A 24,577-nucleotide genomic window follows, 5' to 3' on the forward strand; every position below is an offset into this window, starting at 1 on the left:
CCAAAAAGTGATTTATTAAACACACACGTATTATACAGTGTGGGAGGCCGGACTTCCCCGTTCAGCCCCAATACAGAAAGCTTTATAGCCTTTATGACGTCAGAACAATTTCTGGGAGTCATCTTATCAGAACAACAACAACCCTTTCCCAGACTTGAAACCAGATGTTTCCCATCCTCAGCGTCTGGGAACATAACAATTGTGTAAGACGAGTGCGCTGTTGTGTAAGATTGTTGGTCCCGGCCACCGAAAGTTCAGCGTCCTCATTTGACTTACTGTGGATGTGTTTGATTCTGCGCGCTCTGGCCAATATACTAAGTGGTAAATGATACATGATAATAAGGATGATAACCGGATAATGACAATGATAAGTGATGCAGACTAATGAAGTAATGATGAAATAATGATTGTGCATGTGAATAATAACACAGTGACAGAAAAATAACATTCCTTTACGTGACATAATGCATTCTGATTACAACAGAAGTAAAGTGACGAGTAGCGTCATTTACTTTCTTTTCATTACATTTGAAAAAAGTGACAAATAATATGCAACGAATACAAAATTGAATGCACTTGACAGAATATATTCATACCAAATATTGTGCTCCAAACCAAAACGGTAACAGTTTACCCTCTAAAACTAGAGAACCTAAAGAGAGTCACCCAGAACAACTGTCAGAGTTATTTTTTTAACAACACCAGAATGTGCAAGGTGGCAGAGGGGTGGAGGAGAGCAGGCATGCAGGTGAGCTCCACCACAGGTTTCCTTCCAGAGTGGAATTTTCCACAGGGGATGTTTCATTCAGAAGCCTACAGAAAGGAGGCTGGTACACTGATAATGACAGTGGAGACAAGGGAAAAATGGATAAATACTTGAGGAATAGTCAAACTAGAAAACATAACTGAGACTAGACTTGTTACCGCTTATAACGCTGTATCGATCTGGCAATGGCAGTGGATGAAATGCCAGTCCTTTTATGTTCAGGTAATGAGTTGATGCAAGACAGATGTGCCAGCCTGAGATTCAGCAGGAACAGGTGAGGGGACAGGCCTCGTGCCAATCCCCACAAGGAAGGTGAGCCTGCAACTCACACACTGACATGAGAGACAGAGAAAGAGAGAGAGACAGAGAAAGAAAAAGAAGAGAGAAAGAAGGCCAGGGGCGAGGTGCTGTGGGACTATTGTATAATATAAACATGAGAGATTGTAGTTAAACATATAAAGAAAATATAAAAATAGGAAAAACTGAGTGAACACGCAGCTGCAATAAACTTTGTGAGATATAATGTGATGCACTAAATGACTCAGATGCATTTGAATTAAGGATAAAACACGTATCTCAACTTGTTTTGTCACGATGCCTAAAACGTCAGGAAAAGTAATTGAATAGACTAAATTGATTCTTTTGGTGTTTTTATTCATAAAAATAATCTGCTTTCAGATGAACAGCCAATAAAGATTGCCAACTGCATTTGAGAAAAGTCATATCATTAACTAAAATCTAATGGTACATGGTCATCTACCAAGGAGGCGTATATAACCGTTTTAGGTTAGTGTATATTACTGCATTAGTGTTACTTGTGTAGTGCACAAAACCCAATAGGCTATTTTGTCAAATTGACAGTCTGGAAAAATGCACCATTTGACTGTGAGTATTGTGCTAGCTGCTGCGCTTTGCAATTATTTACAATTTTTATGTTTTTCACTAAATATTTAATGTCAAACACTTTGACATTGACTCAACACTTTAACAGTACCATAGTATAATAAAATATCTAGCTGTAGCTTGCTAGCACCTGCATTATCGTCAGTAATGATGACATATGCTCCTAATTGCTCAAACTTTTTCATAGGCCCCATTCTTCCTACATGGAAACCTCTGAAAGCAAACTTTGAAAGAGTACAGAACACCACATTCAACTTTATGAGTGGTGATTGTTAGCCTACGTAAACGTGCATGAACTTAAAAGTCATGTTATGAATCAGCGATGAAGGAAAGCACAAAAAACAATAAATAAATGCTGCTAATTTTAGACAGTGGCATAATATTTACAGTACTCAATGAGTAATACAGATAATAATATAGTATATATATATATAGTACATTTATCTATTTTAATGTTAACATATCCCAGTCTATCTTTCATTTTCTTTTTTATAATGCAGTGGATTGTCTACAAGAAAAAAAGATCAGGACTTTTTCATCTAGATTATCTGACTCTGTCAACACTTTCTATGTTTTCCTTTTCTGTCGCACTAGCTGTCTACATATCCTTCTTCACTGCATCCACAAATCTTCTCTGTGGTCTTCCTATTTTCCTCCTGTCTGGCAGCTCCATAGTCAACATCCTTTGCCCAATATATGCACTATCTCTCCTCTGGATGTTCAAACCATCTCAGGCTTGCCTATCTAACTTTCTCTTTACTTCTAGTGACTTTCATTCCTCTTTTCTCCAGTGCACATCTAAACTTCTCCAGGGTCTCTCCCACTTGCTCCCTACTCTCACTGCAGATTACAATGTTGTCATAATCCACAGAGGCTCTTGTCTGACCTCATGTGACAACTTGCAAACAAGGAGCTCAGAGCTGAACCCTGATGCAATGCTACCCCCACCTCAAACCCATCTGTCGCTCCTGCACCTTACGACCAGCTTGCTGTCCGCATACATGTTCTGCAACACCTTTATGTGCTTCTTCGCCACCTCCGATTTCTTCGTGCAGTATCACAGCTTTTCTCTTGACACCCTAACATAAGTTTTCTAGATCTAGTGCAGCTCCTTCTGATCTGCTTTATACTTCTCCATCAACACTCTCAGAGCAAACATCACATCTGTAGTGCTCTTTCTCGGCATGAAGCCATACTGCTGCCCACTGATTGTTACCTCTCTTCTTAATCTAACTTCAACAACTATTTCCCATATGGCATGGCTCATCAACTTTATCTCTCTGTAGTTGCTATAGCTCTGCACATCAGCCTTGTTCTTGAAAAATGGTACAAGTATACTTCTTATCCCTTCTCACTCTCCAGGATTGTGTTAAACAATCTGGTTAAAGAGCCCACTGCCCTCTCTCCTACACATCTCCATAGCCTTCAAAAGTATGTCATCTATACCAACTGCCTTTCCACTCTTCATCTTCTTCATAAGTGCCCCCACTTTCTCCTTATTAATCTTCTACACTTCCTGATTCACAAACTTTTCTGCACTAACTATTATAAATATATAAATATATATCTTAAGTAAACCATATGTTTTAAGTGATTTTTCTGTTTCATTTTACATGTTTGCCATGAAAATTGTGTACAGCACCTATGTATTGGTTTAAGACCAGGGTCACCATCCTTCAACATCAAAAGTACCAAACAAACAACAAGAGAAGGCGAATCACATGCATAGGTGACTGTTGGTGGGGGTTAAGGGTGCTGGGATGGATGTACCGTATTTTTCAGACCATAAGGCGCACCGGATTATAAGGCGCATTAAGCTAAACAAAACAGAGATAAGTCAAACTTTACTCAACTCATTCTTCTTGCTTCCTCCACTTCCGTATTAATTCCGTATTCAATTAATATTGAATTCTCGCGCAACTGAATTCTCTCCCGTGTCGTTGCAGTATATTGCAAAAACAGTTGTTCTCCTGACTGAAGTTCAGTCCGTTTACAGCATCCCGACATGCGACTGCATTTGTCTCGAACCATCCAGAACCCTCACATCAACTTTTATCGAGTGGAAAAAAGTTAGCGTTCATCCTCCAGCTTCACTGTGTTTGTTATGCTAACAAAGCTGTGTAGCTAGCGATCATTATATACCAGCTAGTCCAACTTCAGTAACCCTACAAACATCACAGGTTTGTGTCTTCATTTATGTTGGAAGTGAAAGCAGAGCTGTACATTTAATTTTTTTCAGAAATCTCTCAGTCAGAACATGGTATATCATGTTTAGGTGGAAACTAGCGAGTTAACTTCCTGCTAACTTCTAACGCCATTAAATTTATTTAAATAAAATTCTGTGTTCACGGATGCCTGAATGTTAAACTTAATTGTTACAACTGGTAAAGCAGCAACGCTGATCATTTTATTAAAGATTAAAGAATTTAGACAGTTTTTAACTCTCAGTGATGCTGCAGGACCCTGATTACTCCGTGAGGCTCCTGACTACGGTAGCCATAATGCTCCGAGAATCCATCAACCGGTGTGGCTTCGCAGCTTACTAAACTCGTACGAAAACATTTTTGACAGATTTTTGAACGCCGTGTACCACATAAAATTGGTTCGGGGTCAGTAAGCACAATCAGAATTCATACATTAGGCGCACAGGATTATAAGGCGCACTGTCGATTTTTGAGAAAATTATAGGATTTTAAGTGCACCTTATAGTGCGGAAAATACGGTAACTGGAAGAGGATAAATTCATGCATATGTATTAATAGGGTTACGGTTAACCCTTGGATTACGTGGGCTCGTGAGCCACTAAAGAGCCATGTTGGTTAAGAGAAGCAGATTTTCACATTTGACATTTGAAAGGCACATTTCCAAAGATAACCCCTACGTTAGACCAAAAAGGCATTATTGTTAAACTAAGTATGACGTTTAATTAATGTAATTAACGACAGGACAAATCCTTAGTCATGGAATTGTAATATCGTGTAATTTCTTTCAGAGGAGACATGTCAACATTATCTTGGTCCGAGGGTCTCCTGTTCACTAAAGCAGGCACACCTCACCTGTTGTAAATATGCAGTGGATTTGTGGCATGCTGCTAATCTTTTTTTTAATTATGGAGGTGGGAAGAGTGATCTTCCTTTTGTTGCTGTTCTCAGTCTAAAGCTGCTAAGACTATTAGGATTGAACCATGGCAAAGGCTTTGGGGAAGTCTTTTGTTAAGTAGATGTTGGTGCATAAACGATAACAAGATTGAGTTGCTTTTATGTTCAACAGCAAAGTTTTGGATAATGCACTGACAACACAGGGGTAATGTGTTGTGGCATCAACAGGAAGGCCTCTAAGCTCATCTTATTGGTTGGTTCAGCAGATTACAAAATCAAAATTCCACCCCAGTTTTGATTTAAACTGAGGGTATAAACTATAAGCAGGGACAGATGACTCAATTAACTCTAATCTCCTCATGACAACACTCTTCACTTTCAGGAATTCCAAACAAATACAGCCATCCGTAAAGAGGTTTCCCCTGATAAATAAACATAGTGATAGATGAATGAAAGCAAAATAAATAAATAAACGCTTGCATGTCAAGTTGGCACTCAGGCAAAACATTTATAATATGTATTGAGGTTTGCTCCAGATGTACTGTTAGAACAAGCTACTAAAGGATAAATTCTTCAGATTCCATGCCATATACATCTGTAGTCAGCAGATGGTAATGTAACATGCCCCCTTGTTTAGTTTTTTTTTTTTTGTTAAATGACCTACACATGTAGGTCATGTTTTCAGAACATGTAAAAATATTTATACAGAAATATACCATACTGTCATAATGTGATATTTTATTGGCTAAAAACAATGAGATGATGGAGAAAATGTAGCGCAAAAATGAGATCCTAATGTATGCTTTAATAAGAGCCATATTATTCAGCTGTTTGACTGTGAGCAATACACACACACTCACACACACATATACAATTTAGCCGTCTATGTTGTTATACAGTGTTTTCTCTCGCAATCTCTCCTTTCCCCTCAATCCTTTCAGGAACTCTTTTCTATCTGCTGCCATACAGGAGGCAGCCTACCATTGTTCTTATTCTGCTCTCAGGTGTTAGGCTAAAGAAGCCAGGGGGGAATCCTGAAAAGAAAAACCTGTGTAAGGATACAGGGGCAAAGATTAGGGATGTCTGTGGCTTAGATGGCTGAATTGTTTGTCCACTAACCACAGGGTGGTAAAATTCCAGGCTCCTCCTGTCCACATACTGAGGTATTCGTGGACAAGACTTTAAACTTCAAGTCCCAGATGAGATCTTGATATAGCCTATAGGCAGACCCTAACTGAGGATTTGAAGAATGAAGGAAGCCTGGTACCAAGAGGTCACAACATTAAACATAAGATTTACACTTTTACCTTCAAACAAAGAACAATGTCAATATCAAATTACTTTGATAATTAAGTTGTAATAACTTGGGGCGATCGTGGCTCAAAGAGTTGGCAGTTCGTCTTGTAATCGGAAGGTTGCCAGTTCGAGCCCCGGCTCGGACAGTCTCGGTTGTGGTGTCCTTGGGCAAGACACTTCACCTGCCGCCTACTGGTGTTGGCCAGAGGGGCCGATGGCGCAATATGGCAGCCTCGCTTCTGCCCCAGGGCAGCTGTGGCTACAACTGTAGCTTGCCTCGACCAGTGTGTGAATGTGAGAGTGAATGAATAGTGGAATTGTAAAGCGCTTTGAGAGCCCCTATATGAATGCAATCCATTATTATTATTATTATTATTATTATTACTTACTCCTATTGTTTCCACCTTATTACTGTGCTATTACCACATTATTACTTAAGCTGTAATACTTGTTTTTAAGGTAAGGTAAGTTATTGTAGCTCTTTTTTAAAAATCGAATTACTATATAACAGCATTTCATTTGCTTTTTAAACTTTCAGATTCAGGTTATGTATTGAACACAATAATCTTGTGAAAATAACATAGTGGATTTTAATTTTTATAAAAAACAGAAAGAAAGAAATTAGTAGTCAGCATCAAATAAATCAAGACTTTGCATCTACATAAGTTCCCAGACATCAATGATATGTTTAATCAACAAGTAAAAAGTCATGTAAAAAAGTTCTACTTGAAGAAACAACAATGACAAATCTATACACTTGATTTCTGGGCTATCTGTGTGCACAGCTGTCTGTGTGACAACTTTGGACAGGTATTTATTTCACTGCGCATGCACTGTGCAGCTACACAGTTGCTCAGTTGTTATACACAAGAAGAAGGGGCTTTGGGGAATATGGGAAGAAGTGCCATATGACTGCCATCGTTTGTGTTACAGAATTCTCCCACCCTTCTTTGCAATGCCACTACACACATATAAAGATTTCTTTGGCTTAAGATGACTGCTCATTGTTTCAAAGCTCACAACTATGTTACGTCAAGTTTGGTTTGCTTCAGTCAGGTATGCTATCTGTCACATGTTAAGGTCTTCAAATGATAAAACTTGAAGGAGAATTATAGTTTTCTTTCAACTGGGCATATTTCCCATGTGTGAAGCTAAATTTCTCTGTGGTCATACTGTCAAAGTCCTTCTGATATCGTCTTCTGAGGAATATGAGCACCTAAATCTAATAGTGGATTATGCCATGAACTGTATATATATTATACACAGACCTTGAGGTTCATTTGCTCACAATAAGAGTCATATATATATATATGTGTGTGTGTGTGTGTGTTAGGGATTTAGGCGCACAAAGATCTTCAAGAAATGTCAAAACCATTTAGGAAGAAAAGTTACTATCCTGAGAAAAATCTGAAAATACAACTGCTCCCTGATGATCATGTATATGGTGCTGTGTGTGTGCTGATAACAAAGTTCAGAAAGTTTTCAAAACACAGCATAAAGTCTGGAAATGCTGCATTCATTCCATGAACACTGGACCAAGGGAAATCTGAGTCGACCCACACAGTGAGATTGATCCAGAGCTGAAATTTGCTTTCCTGCTGAAAACACTGAAATTCTTCTCCAGGTTATAGACCAGGGCCAAGGTTAGAAACTTTTCCCCCCCAAGCCTAGGAATTGTTGTGTCCCTAAAGTGACACCTGAGTCCTAATTGGCTTTTGTGATGGCTTGTTAGATAGCCCCGATTCTATTCTGAAATTCCCACTGAAGTCCTTCATTTTCACTGTGAGCCACTGAGTCTTAACAAGATGCCCATTCCTCCAGGCAGGCTGCTATGATTCTCCTGAGGGCAAACAGAGCACTCTCTCTCCTCTTATTTCTTAGAAAGGGACTCCCTCGGGTGATGACGGGGGGCCAGGGATCAAGAAAAGTGTCACTATAACACTCTCACTCTTAAACTCGAGTTCTTTCTTCACCTCCAGTAAATCCAGATAATTGAACCTGATGCCCAGAAAGAAGCCTGACTTCAGTAGTTATGTGAAACTCAATGATATTCACGGCCAGTGCTGGACTCCAGAAAGCCGAATTTGCTAAAGTCTAAGTGTGCTTTTTAGGTTTTAGAATTCTGTTGGGGACATTTGGCGAAATGAGCATTTCAGTGCATCTGACAATATATCCATAGGTACACAATATTGACAGATCGGCATCTTATCTTGGTTAATATCCTGTTTAAAACATCGCCTCATTATTGATTGTGCAGTTGACTTTAAAATACAATATTAGGAGTCTTCTCACAGAACCAAGTAAGAGTGACTTTTAATGAAATAAAATTGATTCAGCAAAACGCCATTTAGATCTTTAAAGATAACGTTATAGCTCGAGAACTTTATAAATGTAATAAATTTACTGGTCACATTGGTGCCAAAGATTCCTAAATGCTCTTTATAAAGTGGGAATCTTCTCTACCCTTCCACTCTGAAGGACGACCCTTGTGTAACATAGTTCCCATGAAATATTGTTTACAGACGACTTGTTTAGAATTAACTTCACTTCATAATAGGAACTTCTTTTGAGCAATGTGTGACAATGACGGCTGTTCAGTATACATATTTCTAAATGATGTTTTCTCTCAGAGTTTTGAACAAATTTGCTGTACAAGGATAGCCAGTGGCCCAAGACTATATATGGACTTTGTGGTTATGCATCAAATGTTTTGGAAAATTGTTCCTTCTTCATAACAATAGCAATTTGCTTTGTTTTTGTATTGGAAAACACTTTTGTTCTCGGACATAATTGCCTCAAATAGCAGCTTGTTCCAGATGAGAGAGAGATGACTAAACACAAGTGATTTGTGGCAAGACTGAGGTCAATTAAGATTAGGAGCCTGGGCTGCTGCTGAATTTCTGTTTGTAATTCATGGATTTGAATTGATTCACAACACAAGAAATAGCAATACAGACAGACACACACACACACATAGACAAATAGATAGCTATAGATAACGTCAATTTCATAATTAAGTGTTAATAATTTCATGAATTAGGGCGACTCAGACGCGTTTTACAGTTCCCTCTTCTTTTCCCGCTCCAGCTGTGTGTTTTAGAAGCGACTGTTGATCATTAGCACTTCTCCCACATTGTGCAGTCTCTGGCATCACTCCCTGCTCTGTCATTGGCACACTCTCCCATCTTGTGTTTTAAATTGTAGGAGGCAAAGAATGGAGCTATGTGGGGCTTGTTTGTTAACGACACAACACCCTCATGAGTATGTGCTGGCAGCATGCCTAGCCACCAGAACTGTGGCGCACTACACTAGAAAACTGGAAGTGAACCCACTCTCATTTTTAAACGTGCATATTTATTTAGTCGTTTACGCAGCAGTCATTAGGGCTATGCGCGCAGCTTTTTTTGTTGTTTTTTTCCTGTGATCTACTCGGGCTAATTATATCAAACTTGCTCTTTGGGTTTAATTTGTTTACAATAGATGGTATAAATGAGGCCTTTACTCCCATGGATTCACAGATGATTGAAATGTTGCACTGAAATGCAGCTGCACCGTGTTTACCGCTTAATCACAGAGTCCCACACCACCAACTCAGTTATTGTCCTTTGATTGGACTTATGCAGCAGCTTTACAAAGTTTGGCACATACCTTGTGCCAAACTTGTAATATATGGGGGCACTGGGGCAGAGATAACAAACAAGCATATCGCACACATCAAGAAAGCAATTGCAAGTATCCATGTAGGCACAATATGTAAGTACATGACAACGATGACATCTAAAAAGTTATATTGTATAATGATGAAAGCAAACACCAGAGACCAGTAAAAAAGACAGCCTACAGATTTTGCTTTCATTGTTAACTTGTTATTTGATAAAAAGTTAAAATTTTTACCTCAAATGTACCTAAAAAGGAACATGGGACAATGTAAAAAGGAACATGGAGCAATGTTCCTTTTTAGCAAGTGAATCCACTTCTTAAAAAGTGTCTATCAGACATGTGTCTGTCTGAGAGCAGACAGACACATGCTGCCTGCTCTCAGGTTTCACGGCACTCAAACAGAAAAAAATGAAGAGATTTTATCTGAGTGTTGCTGGGGACTTTCAGCAAGAAACTTCAGTTAAGTACTCACATTCAACGGGCATAAGATGGTCACCATACACCTGTGTGAAGTGAAGCTGATATATATTGCTCTGTGGTATTATTTAAATAATCCATGAAAGCTCTTAAGGGGGCACCAGACAACTGTAACTGGCTTATAAACATTTTATAATAAGCAGAATGATAGTGTATTACTCTGATGGGATTCTGGAATTATACATTAATGAATAGAGCTCGGTCTTGTTCTAAAACCATTTCTGAGTGTGAGGCTTTAAGTGATGGAGCCCATGCTTAGAGAGCAAGAGTGCTGAGAATCTGTGAGTCTTGTCATGCATACTCCACAACTGCATTGCACACAGGGCTTAAAGCAAGAAAAAATGTCTCTGCTTGAAACATATAATTCGTGAGAGTATGAAACAAGCAAGTCATTTACTCAAAACTGAGCATGTTTATTTAATTTTCTTCATACCGAGTGTATATGGCAGCTAGAAAATGTGACGGAACACCTTTTCATAAAACACGGACATGAATAGAAGACCCATCAAGGGGGAACTGTGGGATACTTAATTTTCTGCATTCTGTGAAATTCTGTGCACCAATTTGCACCTTTTTTCTGTATCAGTCGGTGCGACTGTTTTAGTTTGCAAAAGGAAAAGCAGTCCTAATGGAAAAGGTCCAGGTATTACTTTCCAATATATACTTTCCCGTATAATACATTTTCTCAATTAATATTGTCAGTGCTGAGTCAAAACAGACTGATTTTATATACTTTTATCAAACAACTTGGTGACTTCTTTTAGTTTAAGAGCAGCTTGGGTCTAACACTGACTTACCTGACTAAAGGTAGCTAACTAACTACTAACTACAACCAAGGGGAACAAACTGTAGAAGTTACAAGTTTAATGTGATGGGACCCTGTTAATATCCTTTACACTTTACAATGTACTATTCTTGAATAGCTTTATTCATGTTTTCTTTTTTCTTAATATTTTTACATAAAAGACTAATCATTATAAAAATGAAAAGAACTTCTGCTTCCAGTTGGTCAAAATACCAAATTCAGCTTTTCCTATGAACACTGGCTCAGTCACAGGTTCTGTATTAATTTGACTATTAAATAAACCACAGGTAGGTTATATTTCGTTCTTGGAATAAATATTTGCATGATCTGTATCAGTCATTTTCTGTCATGTCGAGGTACTGTAGGCATTTCAATTTCATATGTAAATGCTCTGTAAGGCATAGGGAGCCCTCACGTTACGTGCCTGCTTTCATAGATGTGCACAATAACAAAAGTATGTGGGTGCGGGTGTGCGGGGGTGGGTGCACGCGCTGCCGAGACGGACTTGTCCCTTCTTGTCCCCTTTTTTTGTGGTTTATGAGACTAAAAGCACAGCTTAGCGATCTGCAACAAGCCAGATGGATGATAGCTGTGGTGCATATCGCAACCTGTTTCACAAAGCAAGAACACAATGCAATTATTTCTAAATGTGAGTCTTCACGTTAACTTGAAAGGTTGCTTCACAGAAAATGCATTACTCACCACTTCCTCTGTTGAAAATCGTAGCTCGGAACCATAATCATGTCCAAACAGGACTTTCAAAGCCGTAAAGAATATCCATGGTGGCTATCTTTGAAATTTTTAACACTTCCAGTTCCTCTTGGTCTCTCACTAGAATATGTGGCACAATGGATGTATTAATCCATAAGATTGAAACAAGGATATGAAAACAAAGAGAACAACAAAATACTGTAAATAGTGGGGGGGGGGGGGGGGGGGGTTAAGCAGGTCTACTTTACTCAGACAAAAAATAGAGATCATGGCTATACACACACATGAACATCTATATACATTTTTCATGACAACTGCAAAATTGTCATGGAAAATATTCATCTTTGCACGAATATTTTCCATGAACATAGATATCTATTGTCAAATCTAAAACTGAAATAAAAAGCCAGAGACTTTTAAGCCCAGTACGCATTGTCAGACACAAAAGAAAATTGCACATCTCTTTTTATTAGTCCTGCCAGTATATACTAGTAGATTATGCGCGTTATCACTCTTATAAAGATGAATCAAGCCAAAGAGAGAACGCATCAAATTATCAAGATACTGCCAAGGGTATTCATGTTTGTACAAGGTTTAGCAGTGGGGGTGGAAAACAGTTGTAGGTTGTCAGAAACCTTTGAGGATGAATAAATATGATGAAGGGCCTTAATTATGTGATTGCTGGCTTGGAAACCATATCACTGAAAATAGACAAGAGCGCGGCAGGGGGGTAAAGAACTCCTACACTCTTCACAGAGGGAGAATGACAGGTATTTTCTGCCGGGTGTTTGAATGGTAGATTTCTACATTGTGCATCTTTGTGCACCTGTATGATATGATGATATGACACTGACTAGGTCTAAATATATGTGTATACACACCTCACTTGGCAGAGCTCAAGGAAGAGAATAATCTGAAGCAACATGTTAAGAAATTCCAGTTAAAGTTGAGTCTGAGACATGAGTTCATTATTGTACCTGTTATTATATGTTCACAAAGACACATACTGGGGTTCCTCAGTTACTCTGCTGACTGGGTTTTGGACATAATGCTGTATAACTTTGATACACAGACATGGATAACCTTATTTCTTCCATTTTGTCTCTTTTAAATCAGATTTCCACACCATTATGTGTGCAGTTTAATGTCAACAAAACCCTGCGACAGCAGTTTTTACTTTTACTACTGGGATTATAAATATAACATTACATACTAAACTCCTACTCAGACTACTCCTACCTTTCAGCGAAACGTTTTCATACTTTTCTGCTGAAGTGTTCTTTACTAGAAGGGGGCACCTCAGGTAGAAGTGACTACTCTGTTAATTGGTTTATTCATAGCAACAGTGTACCCATCACCGGATATCAAAGGCACACGTGTGTCATTAAACTTGAATAAGACTCTAAAGCGTAACCAATAGCCAACTCTGTGCATGTAATGATATCCCCTGGCAATGTGAATGTTACATTTTAGTAATAACAATAGACACATCTCATTCAGTTGTGAAGTGTAAAACAGCTCCACAGCATAGCCTTGCTAGAATCATAGGTAGCATTCCTGTATTGCAATGGCAAATATCACAAAGAAAAAAAAAGAAACTTGGATGTTTATTCCCATGCAGCTAAGGCACAAAGATGATGTTATTATTTCCTCAGATCAATAATTTTCAGGACTACAATAATAAGATAATGGAAGAAAAAAAACACCTCTTGTGGGCCCATTTTGTTTTTTAGCACAACAAATATGCCATATCTAATGTTCACAATAAGTTGACTTAACACAGAGCTCTCTATTGATTCTATTTCCCTACAGCTCTTTCACACTATAATCACACTAACAAAACAATGAGACAGGTGCACCACAGTAGATTCATAGCATTCTATTCTAGGGTAACCCACTTATCACAAGAGTGTAAATGTAAACGCTGATGTGTATAATAGTATTCCTGCATGTTTATGCTAATGATGGGGGTAGGTATGATGTCTAAAGAAAGTTTTAAAAAAATAGCCATTCAAATTTTTAACAATTGCCTGCGTATGCATACTAAAAACTGAAGAATTCAATGTTGTATTTGCACGTCATATAATTTCCTTGTTCTCTATATGCAAATCTCCCTGTGTGATCCACTGCAGATGTAAAATTTTCTGCCATGGAGACTTTGTTGCAGATTCATAGATCATTCCATCTCTATGCACTACAAGAGATGAAAAATGTCTTTAAAGCGAGAGTGCACAGTTGTCACATTGTTCAGATGCGTAACCTTGCTCTCTGTAGTCCCACAGCAGCATGAGCTTTCCTCACATGGAGCAAGCTCTATTACCCTTTTTTGTTGAACCACAATACCTCAGGGTAAGAGTTTGGTCTGGCCCAGTTGACTGTCAACGAAGCAGTTTAGCATTTTTTTGTCTTTTCCAAGCCCGAGGAGGAAGTATAATTGAGAAATCAGTAGTGCCTTTTCCGTCTCCTCAAAGTCATTTGCTTACATAGTGTGTTCCCACACCAATCATCAGCTTAGCGGCTTAGCTGTATTTGTACTTGAAGATTGTATGGCTGTTGCCGTTAGCTGTCTTATCCAGATAGCGACTGTGAAGGAGAGTAGAAACTTTGGCTTTAACTTGCACATAACACTGATCCATTTGTTGTGTGATTGTCTTACTGAAAATCAGTGATTACAATCACTTCCAATGGATCAACATCTGTGGTTGAATTACCTCAGAAATGCACACACAGACACAACAAGCCAAAATAATCTTGCATAAGTCAAACACTGAATAACAATGCTGTCACTTGAATAAGTCTTTTCAACAGAGCAGCAGATTTTGTTAATGCTTCTGAAAGATTTGTCAAACAAAAGAAAATAATAGTATAGTCTTTTGGTAAACCAGTCCAGCAGCGATTTCATTCCGATCATAGAAAGACAAATTCATTGTACTGGGCATAAAAGATTACCAATCATTTTTCAGAGAACTGCTATTGACTAGCGATGGGATTACCGGCTCTTTCGGCTCGGCTCACTAAAAACAGCCGGCTCTTTCGGCTCCGAATCAGCTCTTCAGGTTGTTTTGTTGCTTTGATTAATTTATTATTAACAAATTATGCACAAAAGGAATACTAATGTTTGTACGTGTTTTGTCTCTAGGGGCCACCATAAATAGACATTTATTTATTCACTCCACATAAAATGTAATAAATAAATCATATAATACGAAAACCAACTATTCACATTTCAACTTTTAACTATTTAAATTTTCAGCTTTTTCCTTTTAAACAAATTTAAAGTGAAACAACACAAAACACTGCAAAACACAACACAATTAAATATAAATTATAATATGAAAACAAAAAGAAGATGCATATTCTCTGTCATATGGACCTGCATGAATAAACTTTCTGAATCCTTTATCATCCGCAACTGAAAATAGTTGTGGATGATTACTATACCTTTCTAATTGTTGTTGTCCCTGGCTCTTTCTCTCTCTCTCCCTCCGGCTCTGTTCCTGTGCTACTGAGTGTAACTACCTTCCCCTCTCATCCCAGCACAAGGCTCGCGTGCGGAGTGAAGCGGGAAAAAAAATGCGAGAGAGAGGGTGAGAGAAAGAAAAAAAAACACACGGCTTGCGATAAGGAGCCGGCTCGCGTCGTCAAAGATCCGGCTCTAAGAGCCATTTCGCTTGCGACCGACACATCACTACTATTGACCTGCTCTAGGGCAGAGGTGGGTCGAGTACCCAAAAATTGTACTCAAGTAAGAGTAGCATTACTTTAAAAATATTATTACTCAAGTAAAAGTGAAAAGTAGTCATCAAAAAAGTTACTCAAGTAAGAGTAAAAAAGTACTTGGAGAAAAGACTACTGAAGTAGCGAGAAACTGTTCGAAATGTCTGATTTATTTTTTAAATAAATGCTATCAGACAAAAATAAATAAATACACAAATTTTAGTATTTTCAAAAGGAATATATGTAAAAACATCAACAAAATAAGACACAACAATTCTAATTTCCAGATTTCAGTTTTTCACAACAAAGCTTTTTCACCAATACCTACAGTAAATAATATAAATATATAAACAGTGCAAACAATTTCCAGTGACAAGATATGCTGTAAACTTTATATTCATTTTTGCTCCAAATGGCACAGCAGCCTCAGAGAAAACAGAAGGAGGCATCTTCAACATATGTACATACAAGGCAGCTCAGTTTACCATAAGTTGTATGGGTGTGCATCTATTTCTGCATATTTAGCAAAAATGTGCCATTTCTTCACTCAGTGAAGTGATGGTTAAGCTTCAGCAGCAGTTTGCTCTCAAGGTTCTTTCTGTGAAGCTGTAACTGTTTAGCAGTGAACAGGAGTCCTGCATGACTGAGAAGTCCTTCACAAGCTCCAGATGCAGGAAGAGCTGTATTGATTTTGATCGACAGCTTCTTGATATGAGGAACGCCATGCAATATATCCACACCTCCAGTGCATGGACATGAAAGGTACCTCTCCAGCCCTGCTTCTGGCTTTTCGGACCCCATGGATCCATCATCTTCATCGGTTAGGCTGCTGTTTGCGCTGGCCTCATCCAGCTATGTGTCTAGGTGATGTCTGATGAAGTTGAGACCTGTGGAAAGATGTATGATTTTCAAAAGAATTAGGTCTGGGCATTATAGTGCTGTATACACTGCCAAGCTGCGGATTTTTGGCAAGAAGATTTGATCACACTGGAGATGTTTTTTACTAACTCTTGTTGAAAAAGAAAATCTTGTCATATCCCACACAAACAGTTTGCAATGAATTCCAGATTAAGTTTAAAATAAGAACGCGTGCAAGGCTAAGCAGTGCAAGCCAATGGATCCTCCTGTTTGGCTGTTGCTCTGGGAAAAGACGAGAAAGACAGTGATGGAAGACGTGACTGGAGCTGCGATGTAGCCTATATAATATTTATATTGTACGAACGTGATAATTATGTAAATTGTAATAACGTGATATTATATTGTTCAAACGTGAAAGGTATATTGTTAGAACAATATACTTTTCACTTTTCTATTTTTCTTTTGCCTGGGTGGCAGCTCTACGCTTCCGTAGCCGAGGCTTTTCAATGTGGCCTCACAAAATTATCACGACTACAACAACCATGAAAAGAGTTGGATGGACATTGCTGCTCAATTGCAGCTGCCTGGTCAATGTTTTTCCTTAGTAATTTAGCAAAGTTGATGGTGTGTGTGTGTGTGAGTGAAAGACAGAGAGAGGGAGAGCGAAGGACAGATTTTTTATAATAAGCTTCATGTTATGGACGCACAGTTTGAGCATCAGAGCATCAGGCCGTGTGAGACCCTGCATCGTGACCTATGAACTTCTAACCCCTGAGATTCAATTGTACAGTTTGAGCAGGAGCTGAATAACGCGACTGAAAAAAATCGCAGTGTTTGCCCAGCTTAATGCAGACTGTTTAAACTAAACAAGCTGCTGTTTCACATAATAAACATTTCAGCCGCAGTATTGCCTTCTGTTTTAACAGTTAAAGCAGTAGAGACGAGCTGTTTACATGTGCGCTGAAAAGTTGGTTTGTTTTGGATCTCACTGAAGACACCGACTCTGAAGACATAGCTGTTCTTTTTTACTGCTTTTAAGTGAAACATCCTTTGTATGTAAGGCCAAGGGTGTTCATCCTCTTCATCTCTAACGTAGATAATTGGCTCTGCTACGTTTTCATGTTTCTTCTTTCCGTGTGTCCGCTACTTTGAAACGCTTGGGCTGCTCTACCCACCACAGTTTTAAACTGGTCATGTGACTGCATGGCCACATCTGATAGGAAAAATGTTACTGGAAACTCCACTGGTTGCATGTTATTTAATGTGCTAAACAAATTATTTTTTTAAAAAAGTAATGAGTCGAATTTTGCAAATGTAGCGGAGTAAAACTACCGTTTCTTCTTCACAAATGTACTCAAGTAAAAGTAAAAAGTATTGTGCAAAAAACGTACTTTAAAAGTAATTTTTTTTCAAAAACTTACTCAAGTAAATGTAACGGAGTAAATGTACCCACCTCTGCTCTAGGGTGTAGGACACAGCTGAGAAGCAAGATGGGGGATAAATAGAAAAAAATAAAAAGTAAATAAAAGCAAAAAAAAAAAAAAAGCCTTAAAGATTATTGAATATCTATTTCTAGCTACATACTGTACAATGGTTAAGAAAGCTTGCAAAAGTTGAAATACATTCATTATTTGACAGTTCTTTACTGTTTAAATTCAAAAGTGTGTTGTTACCTATTTGAAAAGCCAAGGGAAAAGGGGGAAAAGAACAGCAGAAAGGTATTCAACTTACTGAGAAAAATATGCTGAGAAGTGGCCTACTATAAATTAATACGTAATCAGTTGTGGGGAGGTTACAGCGACGAGTCAAACCCTTGGAGAGGTGGTCATTCTCTGCTTTTTAAGGTGAGAAAATTGTCTCCTGAAGTGGCCATGCCTGGCTGCACCTGGTTTCTGAAATTGTTCTATAGTGTCTTTAAGCCAAGTAACACAAGATAGTGTGATAATGCATCTTGTATATTTTGTGTATTTCAGATTTTGAAAGAAATAAAAGTAAATATTTAGTCTCCAAGCACATCATTACCAAACTGCCCTAAATGAAAAACACAAGTCTCACATTATATACTAAATCCAGAATTACCAACTGTTTAACAATGCGAATGATATTCCTTTAACAATTATCTGACTTACTCCCAACTGAAGCATGACTCCCCTATCAAGACTTTATACGCTGACACTGGAAGAACCTATATAAATAAATCAAAGATGTAAAGTAATATCAGAGCTCATAATAAAAGAGATGACTAATTAAAATTAGGAAAGGGAATTAATTTTTCTTGTCAGCAGTTGATGAAAAAGTATTGACTGGCATATCTAATTGTTGTGTCTCACCTCTTATGCAAGCTTGCACAGGTGCAGCATTGCAGAACTTGCTAATTTGAATATAATAAAGAACCTTAGGGAACAATACATTACAGTGTTTCTGCATGGAGCCCACCAGCCATATCACTAGTCCCTTCCACAACAGAATCAATCTGCCCAGGACATTTAAGGTACAACTCAAAAACTCTGCACGGAGTCATGATTGGAATGATCTTGCTTTCCAATCAGAATCATAATATTTTATTAATCCCGCAGGAAATTATGTGATCATAGTTGCTTCAAGGCAGTTCGAACAGCAACTAACTAAACTAAAATAAATAATACAATATATTGCAAAGTTATAAACTTGCTTTGATAAATACAAATAGCTCTAATTATAAATATTCCAGTATATTACACAAAATCAAATACTTGAAATTAAGGTGTCCCTCTTATTATAGTGAAAATTGAAGCAAACAGCAACTTCCAAACAGAAGCTAAATTTCTCTTTAGTTAACCAACTGTGTATGTATTTGCACTCTTGTTAGTGAGTTCTTGTGTCAGCTTGCCTTTTCCACAATATACAAATAGGCCCCTGACAAGTTTGCTGATGAATGCAAGAAGATTCTTCACTGGCTAAATGTAATGTTTTGCATCGTTTTACTTGAGTCAGTATAAATTAAAATCAATTGCATATAGCTTTTTTCCTTGCTATGTAGCACCAGCTCACATTTCCTCTAGTCTTGTCTCATTATTTCTTATGGACGGTATTTTGAAAGAACCAGTTTACCTGTTTGATTGCACTTCAGTGAGTTTAATGTATTTTATTTAAGATTAAGTTATTTATTTTTAAAATGAATGCTTGTTTTATTTCTATCAAGTCCCCCCCCCTCCTTTAGTTGCATGTGGTGCATGAGCAGCAGATTATTAGTATTTGATATTACTTAATTCCTAGAAAGACTCACCTATGCATTCATAATCATGTTCCATAAATGTGTACATTATGAAAACATGGTAATATTACAAATTTGCAATACTTGTTAGGCACTTGTGAGGCCTAAATTAGTCACAAGTGCTAGAGTTTACTCGTTAGGAGAATGTGAGGCTCAGTTTTAAAGTATTTAAACAAACCAGTGCTGTTTTTGTGATGAAGCAATGGACCAGCTTCAAAGTTATTTACATATATGATGGCTTACCATATTTAGTAGGCTTAAGTAGTTAGGCCAATTAGGTGATTGATCAAGCAAATTATTCTAGCAAGTACAAAATATTTCTGTATACATCCATGTCTAAGGAATTACAATTATATGTTTTTGAATTGTTTGTTTAGTCACCATCATGCACTCCAAAGTGAGGTCTTTTTATATAATTAATTGAATTTATTTGTATTAAGCTGAATTCTTTTTAATGGTTTTCCATCTAATTGAAAAACTGACTTAGTGAGATATACACAAAATCTTTTGCAAAAGTCCTTGGAACTGTTTCACTCAATAAAACTCTTAAATTGTTTGTCTTTTACCACAAGATTATTATTGCAAAATAAAGGACATATCTTAAATGTATTAAATTTTCTGGTTCGAAAATGTAAAAGTCTGTAACTGCACTGCATTTTGCAATAAGAAATGTGCTAGAGTTTTATTAAAATACTGCTTAGGCAAACTTTCAAGGATCTCTTGACTGAGCAGATTCAATGAGGTTAGCTATAGAAAATTTCCCTCTTATTCTCCCCTTTTCCTTCACCTGTCCTATTATCCTGTTATTATGTCTTAAACAGGTCTTGACATTACTATTACTGACATCTGTCTTTTTTTATATAAAGTATGCTTTAGTATGTATGATGAGCAGTGTTGGGACTAACGCGTTATTAAGTAACGCGTTACAGTAACTACGTTATTATTGTGGTAACGAGCACGGTAACTAGTTATTATGCCAAAATCAGGAACGCGTTAGTCGTTACTGGGATTTAGATAGGGTCGTTACTCGTTACTTCGTGTGGTGGCTATCGCGGAGCTTCCACCACAGATTCTGTAACATTGGCAAGTGGTGGAGGCAGCAGGTGGATGAGGGAAAGGGGACGCAGAAGGAAAAGAGACCCGAGGCGGCCGCCGGTCCAAGTGTGAACTGAACTTCAGGTAAGAAGTTGTGACCTGCAGTCTATCTGGGTCAGATATAAACCAAGTTTAGGTGGAGTTTATTTTCGTTATTCTGACTTTTTCCGTACTGCGTACTAGCTAGCATGACGGAGTTTCTATACAGCTGGGTGGGTGCTATGATGTTACTGATGTTGAACTTTATTTTGTTCATAAGTTATTAGAGTTGCCAACCGTCCCGTCTGGTATTCAGAGAAAATATTACGCGTTTCTTATTGAGGCGAAAAGGAACAGTTTGTCCCGTAATTCAGCTACAATGAAAAAGACACAAAGCTGGAGTTATTCTGTCTTTACGCTGCACAGCTGCCTCTTCTTCTTTCATTCTCCCCCCTCCCTCTCCCGTTTCTACTTCAATCATGAAAACTGATCAATGATCAGCTTATCGGCTCTCTTGTTTGTTTATCGCCCACTTTGCGCCAGAAAGAGGAAACCAGCCGATGTCGCGCTAAACAACAGCAGCACTTTTAAGCTTGATCAGCTGTTGTTAGAATTGATTTAATATTAATTTCTAGTATCAGCTGATGTTTGCTGGAGCCACAGCTGCAAAAAAGCTGCTGGTCATGATATCGGTTTGGTTATCTGGTGAGAGGGAAACATGAAGATGAAACCAGGAGATGTCCTTAATGAATCATCAGAGCTGAACAGGTGATGGAGAAACAGGTTTACCTTTTAGGTGACATGAATGAGTTGAAGGGAAGCTATGAACTGTTTCTGAGAGACAGATAACCCCAGGATCCTTTTTAGGTAGTTGACAGCTGGTAACTGTGCAGGTGCGGATCTAGCAAAGTTTTGCCAGGGGGGCAGGTAGGGCATTAACACAGAGAGGTGGGCACAAAGAAATACTTTTCTTTCTTATTCTCATTTAAAATGTCTAGCTTTTAAAAAATAATTATCTCAATCTTACAACAAACGATTGATGCATATATATCATCAAAACAGTGTACATCACTGTCACAACAGCGTTTGTTTTCATTCAAAGGCTTTATGATTTTTCCTATAATGGCCAGTGTCTAGTCAAAATGCCCGGGCCGATTTTTTTTGTCCCCGTCCAGCCCTGTATGCAGCTCATCTGCAGTCTGGTGTTACCTACATCTTCCTATTCAGAAGGCAGAATTTCCGAGTTACAGTACAGTAAGTTGAGTACAATCAAAGCATCACGACTGCAGTTTTTGTGTTGGATGTAAAAGGTACACATGACGCTGTGACATAGGCTAGAATCATGGCAGCGGTCAATGATGGTCCAGGCATGGGATTTCTCTCGTGGAAATATGCACATTATCTTTTCCTTTCTATTGGTAGGTGGCACAGTGCACTTGTGGCAAGTGAGCAAGCTAGAAGACTGGCAAAGTTGTGGAAGCAACACATTAACAAGAGAATTCTGAGTAAAACCAAAGTTACTTTCCCTAGTAACTAGTTACTTTGAAAGTAACGAGTAACTTGAAGTAACTGAGTTACTTTTGAGAGAAGTAACTAGTAATGTAACTAAGTTACTATTTTAAAGTAACTTACCCAACACTGATGATGAGTTAGTATGTTTATGAGAAACTGAACTCTTCATGGAGCATACAACATATTTAATAAAATCGTTATAGGGGAGACCGGGGATAGTTGTAACATTTTTGACATTGTCTGTAAATTGGAGCTCTTTTAAGGTAGTGGATTCAAAATGTAATGCAAAGTATTTACATGTCTCGGCTATTAAATAGTGCAGCTATTTTCTCTGCAGCACAATTACCCATTGCATGGTATGGTCTCAAACACAAAGAGTGAAATGTTACAATTAACCCCATAGTCTGGGTTAGTTGTAACATATCCTGGGGTGAAATGTAACACAATGAAATAAGGGTACTAACAAAACATTAACATGTAATCTTTGTTTATTCAACACATGAATGCACTTAGAGCCATTTATGTAGCTGTGTGGGTGTGACAGAATGCAGAAATCTAGCTTTTGAACATATTCCAACCCCCCAAAAAAGACAAATTATGGAATTTTCTGCAACTGAATATTTCATTAATTTTGGTTGGTCTTCCTTGAGTTTGGCCTCATTGGCTCAGTGGGCATTATAACCTACAACTCTTGCACCAATTTTGAACATAACAATGAAGCTGAAAAAAATGTAGTTGTTCACCAGCATCGCAATTCCATTACATTTTTTCATAGCTTACCTTGGTGTGGTTTGCAAAGTGCTTCAGAAAGATGAGGAAATCTGTTTCTTGCACCCATCCTGATTTATTTCCATTACCAATACTTCCTACTGGTCCATCTCTGACACAGTGGTCTGCATAATGTATGTGTGGGAACACAAACAGTGGAGGAATTCTGTTGCCAATGGCATTAACCGCATATACAAAAGCGACCAGTGAACCTCTCTCTGCTGATGTCGTTGCCCCAACTTGTTTAATATAAGTTAAAGTAATAGTGTGGTAAGTTGTAACATCTGCATTATTGTTACAACTAACCCAGACTGTTGCTGTTACAACTGACCCAGACTCCTATAGCCATGAACTAGCTAACATTACAGCCAACGGCTAAAACATTAGCACTAAAGACCTACACAGAATATATCCCCATAGACATACAAATAACATAATTTAGGTTTGATGAGTTTAACTGCAAAGCAGATAATGCTATTAGAAATTGAAATAAAGTAGAAAAACTTACTTTTTGGCATACAAATTACTTTTTTTCGTGTAAAATTGTCTGTGTTTGAAAAAATGTGCTGATTTTTCACATGTGATAGCAGAACTGAATTGGGCATGCACAGGATGAGTCACATAATTTGAAACTTAGCCCTGATTGGAGAAATTGGAAGTGTTACAACTGACCCACGTTACAACTATCCCCGGTCTCCCCTACTTTTCACATCTACATGAGCATATAAAATTAATTATGTATTTCATGGTTTTTATTTTGTGTAGATTCTTTTGAAAAGGGGAAACAATTTAAATATGCAGGTAAAATGCCTATAGACCTGCTAGTGGAGCAATGCCTGTAATCCTTGGTACTAACACACTAATCTTCCCATTTGAAAGGTTTAAACAATGGCAGCAGTGTTTCCTGAAGTTAAAACACAGTACCTTAAGGCACTGAGTGAACAACCAATGTGGTTGTACATAAAAAAGGCAACAGTAAAGGTGCTTTGCTTTACAGATTCATGGGGCAGATGACAATAGTAGCCTAAGGGTTTGGTGGCTATAAAGCTTTAGCTTGATGTTATCCACCTGCCAGTGTTTTATGTGCTTTGCTGTTCTTGATTTTATAGCTATCCAGGTTATTCTGGAGTATAACCTGAATAGATTTCATTATTAACGTCATTGTGAAAAGCCCATCTTCAACAGGAACTGGGGTTTGGTTTAATGTTTTCCAGTGTGAACAGTCTTCTCACTTAACGGTATCATACAAAAGCATGATCAATGATCATTACCAAAGTGATTTGTACACATTTACACATGTGAAGCAACAGTGGTCACTTAATTACTATCTGCTCTCTTGGAGACATGGTCTTTGATGTTCTAAAGGTAAATGATATTTGTACTGTTGTTGAGAGTGACACAGACAATGTGTGATGCTGAAATACAGCTCTCGCTTGCCTCAAACTGAACTTGCAGGGTGTTTAATATTTGTTTTATTATTACAAGAACCTTTATTATGCCCAGGAGGCATCTTAGTCAAATACCTGAACCACTCCAACTGGCTCTTTTGAGTATGGAGAAGTAGCATCTCTACTTTGAGTCTATCCAGAATGACCAAACGCCTTGCCCTATCTCTAGAGGAAGACATAGGTGTGTATGACCCATGGGTCAAATGGAAACAGAAAAGATTTCAGATCATT

The 24,577-nt window shown here is 38.0% G+C and overlaps 1 long non-coding RNA gene across 1 annotated transcript in view; it reads left to right on the forward strand.

The window, feature by feature from the left end:
• The first annotated feature begins 3,014 nt into the window (after positions 1–3,014).
• The window catches only part of LOC146524782 (uncharacterized), a 73,280-nt gene continuing 51,717 nt past the window's right edge, over positions 3,015–24,577 (forward strand). Inside the window, exon 1 of the long non-coding RNA XR_014869450.1 lies at positions 3,015–4,377. This is a non-coding gene — a long non-coding RNA (uncharacterized LOC146524782). The remainder of the gene's footprint in view (positions 4,378–24,577) is intronic.

The sequence above is a fragment of the Neolamprologus multifasciatus genome, chromosome 2 (genome assembly GCF_963576455.1).
Source record: "Neolamprologus multifasciatus chromosome 2, fNeoMul1.2, whole genome shotgun sequence".
In the NCBI taxonomy this organism is placed as follows: Eukaryota; Metazoa; Chordata; class Actinopteri; order Cichliformes; family Cichlidae; genus Neolamprologus; species Neolamprologus multifasciatus.